Raw genomic sequence first — 8,337 nt, forward strand, 5'->3', positions numbered from 1 at the left:
TAATTTTTTGTATTTTTAGTAGAGACAGGGTTTCACCATGTTGCCCAGGCTGGTCTTGAACTCCTGACCTCAGGTGATCTGCCCGCCTCAGCCCCACAAAGTGCTGGGATTACAGGCATGAGCCTCTTCGGATCTTAACTTGGCTTATGTTCCTTTGTGTGGTTAAGAACCTAGTCCATATGCCAAGCAGAGCACTGCCTGGCCTGGAACCTAGAGCTTCTTGGCATTTGTATTTATTTCAATAAGACATTCACTTTTTATTTGGTTGCTCTCTACTTCCACAGGAAGCTCAGATTCATAGAGAGCCAGAGCATTCTGATACTAGAAGGGATATGGATAAGCCAGCTGACTTAAAACCCTATGTCAGCCAGGACTATATAGTAGGGCACAGTGTGGATAAGACTCATCAACCACAAGAAAATGTTAAAAATAATAATAAGAAACGACACAGAACTACAGCTAATTTTTCACTTCCCAAAAGGCAAATACCTAGCCAGGCAGTGGTGGCAGATACCTATAGTCCCAGCTACTCAGGAGGCTGGAGTGAGAGATCACTTGAGTCTAGGAGTTCAAGGCTGTAGTGTGCCAGGATCATGCCTGTGAATAGCCACTGCCCTCCACCCTGTGCAACATGGTGAAAGTCTGCCTTTTTTTTTTTTGAGACAGGGTCTCATTCTGTCACCCAGGCTTGAGTGCAGTGGCATGATCATGGCTTACTGCAGCTGGACTTCCCGGTCTCAGATGATTCTCCCACCTCAGCCTCCTGAGTAGCTGGGATGACAAGTGTATGCCTGGCTAATTTTTGTATTTTTAGTAGAGATGGGGTTTCGCCATGTTGCTGGTCATGAACTCCTGGCCTCAAGCAGTCCGCCCTCCTCAGCCTCCCAAAGTGCTGGGATTACAGGCATGAGCCACTTCATCTGGCCTATTTTTGTTTGTTTGTTTTAAAGCAAATACCTAGTGTCAATAACTAAAGGATTATCCTGGCACAGCTGTCATGGGCACCTACAGAAGACATGAGGCTCTTGGTTCAGAGGCAAAGGATTTTACTACTTAGAGCACAGCAAGGAACACAAGCCTCATGTTCGGGTCGGTTCCCCTTGCCCTCCCCCACTCCCTCAAGATCCATGGGGCGATGTGAAGATGTCCAGGTAGATGCCACACACGCAGAGGTTTTGCCTCATAGCTGAGGAATCCTGAGCTTAAAGAAACCCAACCTTTGCCCAGAAAGAGACATTATCTTCATTATAGTGGATGGTAAACAGAGCTGCCCTCTGCTCCAGAGGGAGTCACGATCTTCCAAAGAGATTACCTGAAACAAAGGTCGTCAGTGCTTCTGCTCCCTAGATGTGCAGAAACATGGAAGTCCTGTAGATAATTATCTCCCCACATTCAGAAGCTCAAATAAAGACTATCAAATACAGTATTATTTCTTTGGCTCTAGCTAGGATGAATAATAGGAAATAAACACATAGGTTTTAGTAAAGGAGTGTCAGGGTATGGACGGTACATTTCTTTTTCTTCTTTTTCTTTTTGAGACAGGGTCTCACTCTGTTGCCCAGGCTGGAGTGCTGTGGGGTGATCACCTCTCAATGCAGCCTCAACCTCTCCTGCTCAAGCAATTGCCCCACCTCAGCCTCCTAAGTAGCTGGGAAGAGAGGTGTGCACCACCATGCCCAGCTAATTTTTTTACTTTGGCTATGTTGACCAGGCTGGTTTCAAACTCCTGGCTTCAAGCAATCCTCCCACCTCAGCTTCCCAAAGTGCTGGGATTACATATGTGAGCCACCACACCCAGCTGGACAGTACAATTAACACATTCTCTAACCTCAGCTCTCTCCTAACCCTATCCCCCTCCCAGCTGTGTTCCTCTGGTTTTATAGACCTACTTGTGACTCTCTGAACTTGCCTTATTCCGTTACCTCCTCTCTACCTAACTTCAATTTGTGCAAGATTTAATTTGATACCACCTCCTTCTGGAAACCTTCCCTCACCCCTGATCCCACTGTTAAATTTATAGTGAACCCCAATTTTCTCTTCAAAGAATCAGTATGTTAGCATGTTTTGTTTGTTTGTTTGTTTGTTTGTTTGTTTTGAGATGGAGTCTCGCTCTGTTGCCCAGGCTAGAGCGTAGTGGCGTGATCTCGGCTCATTGCCGGCTCCGCCTCCTGGGTTCACGCCATTCTTCTGCCTCAGCCTCCCAAGTAGCTGGGACTACAGGCACCTGCCACCACGCCTGGCTAATCTTTTTTTTTTTTTTTTTTTTTGTATTTTTAGTAGAGACGGGGTTTCACCGTGTTAGCTAGGATGGTCTCAATCTCCTGACCTCATGATCCACCCACCTCAGCCTCCCAAAGTGCCAGGATTACAGGCATGAGCCACCGCACCCAGCCTGTTTTTTTTTTTTTTTTTTTTTGAGATGGAGTCTAGCTTTGTCACCCAGGTTGGAGTACAGTGGCATGACCTTGGCTCACTGCAACCTCCTTCTCCTGGGTTCATGCAATTCTCCTGCCTCAGCCTCCTGAGTAGTTGGGATTACAGGCATGCACCAATACACCTGGCTAATTTTTGTATTTTTAGTAGAGACAGGGTTTCACCATATTGGTCAGGCTGGTTTTGAACTCCTGATCTCATGTGATCCACCTACCTCAGCCTCCCAAAGTGCTGGGATTACAGGCGTGAGCCACCACGCCTGGCTGAGTATATTAGTATGTTCAGCTCTCTTATTCTTTGATTCTCCATTTTAAAGTTTAACTTCCTGGTTCTCTTCACCCCCTTGCCTCTGGTTTCAGTAAACAACTCTCCCACCAGTCCTAATTAGTAATTCACATCTGTTCCCCTGGTCACCTGCTTCATCCTGACTCATTCCGGTCACCTGCTCTGACCTGAGTCACGCCTGGTCACCCAGTCTGACCTAAGTCACCTTAGTTACCTGTTCCTAACCATCTTTCCCACCAAACTACTCACGCTGCCACTCCGGCTCGTACTCCTGCTCTTTTTAAAATAGCCAATCAGAATTAGCTTAGACTGTGCTGTCCAACCTAAGCCAATAGGGGAACGACACAGCAGTAGGAGCTACCTGCATCAGGAATAACTCCTTCCCTTCCCCTGTCCAGGTATGCTCTCACCATTGTTCCATCTGTGAAGGGCACACTTTCTGCAGAAAGTAAAAATTGCCTTGCTGAGAAAATTAAATTTATGTTGGAGTGCTATTTCTTTGCTGCACTGGGGAACAAGCATTTTGCATTTCTAACACCACCTTAGGCATTTTCTACTTTATCCTCCTCTATACACCCTAAAACAGTCTCAGGCTAAAACCAGAAACTCAAAAGTCACAAGACAATATATCCATTGGGACTCTGACCTTACCTGAAATGGCAGAAAGTCCATATGCTCTCTACCCCCTCCCAGGAGTGTTTCATATCTGTCAATGCATGGGTTTCCTCAGTAGCACTAAATCACAGACACTTTCCTCCTTTTCTGCCCTGGCTCCCTGCAAAGCCCAAAGGCAGTCTGCTGGTGGAATTCCTTCTTGCTTGGGGAGGTCAGTCTTTTTCTATTTCTAAGGCCTTCGACTGATTGGATGAAGCCAACCCACTTTACAGAGGGTAACGTGCTTCACTCACAGTCCACTGATTTAAACGTTAATCTAATTTACAATATACCTTCACAGAAACATCTAGAATAATGTTTAACCAACTAGCTGAGTAATGTAGCCTCACCAAGTTGACACATCAAATTAACCATCACAGAAGCTGTCCCCCAAAATAACCCTTTACCTTATACTGGGGGATTCTCTGGCATCTGAAAGACCCAGGCCAATGCTCGTGATTCCCAATTCCCCACTCTCTGAATTCCACTGGGGTGGATGGACTCTGGCCTTGCCCGTGCCCTTGAGAACCAGAGAGGAGTAGAGCGGGCCCCACATGAAACCCATTATCCTCAGCTCTACCAGGTGGCTCAGGAAATCCACAGGGCAGCCTTGGTAGGCTTCTGGGAAATTTAGTAAAGAGCAAGGCTGACTGGCACTCTGGAGGAATTGTAAGAAATTTGCTATTTGTGGCTGGGTGTGGTGGCTCATGCCTGTAATTCCAGCACTTTGGAAGGCTGAGGCTGGAGGATTGCTTGAGGCCAGGAGTTCAAGACAAGCTTGGGCAACACGGCGAGACCCTGTCCCTAAACATAAATTAATAACATTTAAATAAAAACAAATTTTGTGTCTGGCTACAATGGCTCATGCCTGTAATCCCAGCACTTTGGGAGGCTGAGGTGAGATGATTGCTTGAGCTCAGGAGTTCAAGACCAGCCTGGGTAACATGGCAAAACCCTGTCTCTTCCAAAAATACAAAAATTAGCCAGGCATGGTGGCTTGTGCCTGTGGTCCCAGCTACTTGGGAGGCTGAGGTGGGAGGATGGCTTGGGCCAGGGAGGCAGAGGTTGCAGTGAGCCAAGATGGCGCCACTGCATTCCAGCCTGGATCGTCGCTCTGTCAAGTGAGACCCCATCTCAAAAAAAAAAAAAAACCCACACAGAAAAAGAAAACCAAATTGCTATTTTATTAACAGTTTTTGATCTTTCTTTCTCTTTCTCTTTCTTCTCTTCTCTTCTCTTCTCTTCTCTTTTTCGTGGGGCTGCCCCAAAGGGCCTCACGAGCACCTGTGCACAACAGCCAGATGGCCTGATTCACACGGCACAATGGGGACACTTCCACAGCCTGTGGTCTTACGGCCCAGGCTCGGCTCGCCCAATACGTGTGGAGTCCTCCCGGGGACCACTGTTGATGATGGCGTTCACCAGGACCTGCAGAGAGTCCTCTCCTGTGAGCAGGTGAATGGTCTCGAAGTCATACTTGGCGATGCGCAAGGTCACGAGTTTCTTGCAGTTGTTGCGGCCGTGCGTCATCATGGAGTGAGTGCGGCACTCCACAATGGGGTGCTGAGCTTTGCGGAAGCGTTTGGCGGCATACTACCCTGCACTGTGAGGCAGGTGCTTGGCATACTTCTTCACTGCAATGTAATCCTGCAGGGAAATGTTATTGATCTGCATGCACATCATGGGTGCTCCACTTCCCAAAGAGCTTGATGTCTGGGCTCTCTGTCCCCGCAGGTGCTGTTGTCTCCCATTTGGTCCCTGAGGGCACAGCCTGAGCATCTCTATTGTTTGGTGTGGACCATGTGCCGCCCTGGCACAGACAGGAAACTAGATATTTCAATGATCGTTTTTAGGCTTCTTAAATTACATCAATAATAAATGTTTCCATTTGGGTCCCAGATAAGAAAGTGAGAGGAAGCAGATTCAAATGATATTTGCATGTAGAGTCCTTCTGTAGGAAGCTACTGATTTCAGAAGGCCCCTGTTAAAATGGGCTTCCCCGATAATATGTGTTAGTCAGTCCAGTAATTTTCTGTTTGGTGACAGTATTGCATTGGCAAGCTTTGTTGTGGTGGTAGAGGTAGCTGTGTGACACACCTCAAACCCAGAGAGGAACCTTGGGAAATGGGGTTATTGGAGATCTCTTGTGACCTTTTGGGGATTGGGGAGAAGTTCCCCTAGGACTTGTTTTGTGTGGGGTTTTGTGCTACAATTTCACAGACTCGATTCTTTGTTTGATTCCAACGGGTGTATTCTTTCTGGTCAAATTAATTCCTGACTCCTGACTTTTCTTCTGAGTTTCCAACAAAAGGATTTTTTTTTTTTAACAGAGTCTTGCTCAGTCACCCAGGCTGGGGTTCAGTGGCTCGATCTCATCTTACTTCAACCCCCGCCTCCCGGGTTCAAGTGATTCTCGTGCCTCAGCCTCTGGAGTAGCTGGGACTACAGGCACACCCACCATGCCTGGCTACTTTTTGTATTTTTAGTAGAGATGGGTTTCACCATTTGGCCAGGCTGGTCTGGAACTCTATCTCAAGTGATCCTCCCTCCTTAGCCTCCCAAACTGCTGGGATTACAGGCATGACCACAACTCCCGGCCTCAACAAGAGGGCTTTTTATAATGACAGGAGTATTACATAAACAGTGAATTGTGGCTATTGATGAATTGCAAGGCATAACTACCCCTAAGGGTTTAATGGCTCAAGACCATCTCTGGGGTTGAGGTTAAGCAATTCCTGGAAAATTCAAAGTTCTTATTCCCTATCCTGACATTTTAAAATCAGGAAAGAAGCCTCAAAATACATGAAAGATGGGAGTGAAAGAGAGGAAGGTAAGTTTTGGTCTTGGGAATGGTGGAGTTTTGTGGACTGATTGCCTTCCCTATCAGTCAGAGTTTAGTTTCAAGAAACAGAAACCAACCTTGACTAATTTAAGCATACAAATTTATTAATATATTAGGTAGCTCACATAATCTCCAAGAGGGCCAAAAACCAGGTTTGTAGGTTATAGAGCTAGAAACAGTGCCCCAAATCAGGTCACAAGGCTGGTCCATGAAGACTCACTGCCTTGGGACACTGGATACAGCTACTAGGATCAGTGCCACCACTGCCTCTGAAAATGGGTGCAGCTGCTACTTCCCACACCAGCACAAAGTCCCATGCAGTTGATTTCTTTATATTCCTGGCTTCTGACTCAAAATCTGGGCTGTGTACCTCTGATTGGTGGAACTTAAGTCATGTATTTGCCATAATAGTGAGGAACACTGGGAAATTAAATATTTGGCATTTTTAGTCTCTAGGGTGGAAGATGGGTCCTGCCTCATAAAATGAGGGCTTTCTCACTTTATTATATGAAAAGTAGACCCAAAATATTAAACAGTGTTCATTGCAGTGTATCCCTTGGTTGCCCCCAAGTCAATACATATCCTTCTTGCCATAAGAATTTAAAATGCTTTCACAAGTATGATCAGCATCTTCCATATCCTTCCAGTGTCTCATCCTTTAAATTAATTGGAATTTTGCTGCCTGGAGACCTATGCAGGCTATATAACCAATCCCAGATTTCCCTCTCTTCCTTCTTTCCTATTTTCCTTCATTTTCCTAAGGGTCTCTTGATGACAACTACTTCAGGGTATTGATTTTCTCATTAAACAGGGTTCTTAAAAATGCAAGCATCACGACTGGGCGTGGTGACTCACACCTGTAATCCCACCCGCCCAGGCCGAGGCGGGTGGATCACCTGAGGCCAGGTGTTCGAGACCAGCCTGACCAACATGGAGAAACCCCATCTCTACTAAAAACACAACGATTAGCTGGGCATGGTGGTGGGCACCTGTAATCCCAACTACTCAGGAGGCTGAGGCAGGAGAATTGCTCGAACCCAGGAGGCAGAGGTCGCAGTGAGCCAAGATCGCACCAGTGCACTCCAGCCTGGGTGACAGAGAAAGACTCTGTCTCAAGAAAAAAAAAAAAAAAAAAAAAAAAAAGGCAAGCATCAGAAACAAAATTTAGCTAATTTATTATTATTATTATTATTTTATTTTTTTAACAGAATCTTGCTCTGTCACCCAGGCTGGAGTGCAGTGACACAATCATGGCTCACTGTAGCCTCGACCTCCTGGGCCCAAGCGATCCTTCTACCTCAGCCTCTCAAGTAGCTGGGAACACAGGCATGCACCACCATGCCTGGCAAGTTTTTAAATGTTTTGTAGAGACCGAGTCTCCCTATGTTGCTCAGGCTGGTCTTGAACTCCTAGGTTCAAGTGATCCTCCCGCCTTGGCCCCCCAAAGTGCTGGGATTATAAGCACAAGCCACTGTGCCCAGCCAAATTTGGCTAATTTAAGCAGAAAAGGAATTTACTGAAGGATATTGAATAGTTCATAAAATTTCCAGGAGGGATGACAAAACAAACTCATGCCAGTGTACAAGAACCATAGAGACTCCACTGCCACAGACACTGGGCATAGACTGTGTGGCTAACACACTGCCACCTTCTGCAAGCTAGGCTCAGAATATTGCCATTAAAATCCCTGCCACACTACCCACACTTGTGAGCATGCAGTAAGCTCAGTCCTGGCTTTTTAAGATCAGTGTCCTGGTTGCAAGAGGGGCTGGAAAGTGATTGCTTGGCAGTTTTAACTTCTATAGTGGGAAGCAGGTTTGCTTAATAAGGTGAGGCATTCCCCACACAAAGGGAACTCACATATGGGATGACCAAAAACAAAAAAAAACAAAAACAACCAACCTGTCTAACGTCCATCCATGTGAACCACAAGATCCCTTCTCCCTCCCTAATACTTCCCTCAGTTATTGCCTGTACACTCAGAGGCCAGGCCCCCAATTCAGAGTTCCTGATTTGCAATACTCTAAGGATGGCCTGTGAAGGATGTCACTTAAGCTCATGTAGGTGGCAGACTGGGAGGCATTTGATATTTGGAAAACAGTGCTGGGATGGAAGTCAGGGTA

The 8,337-nt window shown here is 46.3% G+C and overlaps 1 pseudogene; it reads right to left on the reverse strand.

Moving 5' to 3' along the window:
* Positions 1 to 1,064: 1,064 nt before the first annotated feature.
* LOC134729237 (small ribosomal subunit protein uS7-like) lies at positions 1,065 to 6,168 on the reverse strand (annotated as a pseudogene).
* Positions 6,169 to 8,337: the final 2,169 nt, after the last annotated feature.

The sequence above is a fragment of the Pan paniscus genome, chromosome 1, assembly GCF_029289425.2.
Source record: "Pan paniscus chromosome 1, NHGRI_mPanPan1-v2.0_pri, whole genome shotgun sequence".
Taxonomy (NCBI): Eukaryota; Metazoa; Chordata; class Mammalia; order Primates; family Hominidae; genus Pan; species Pan paniscus.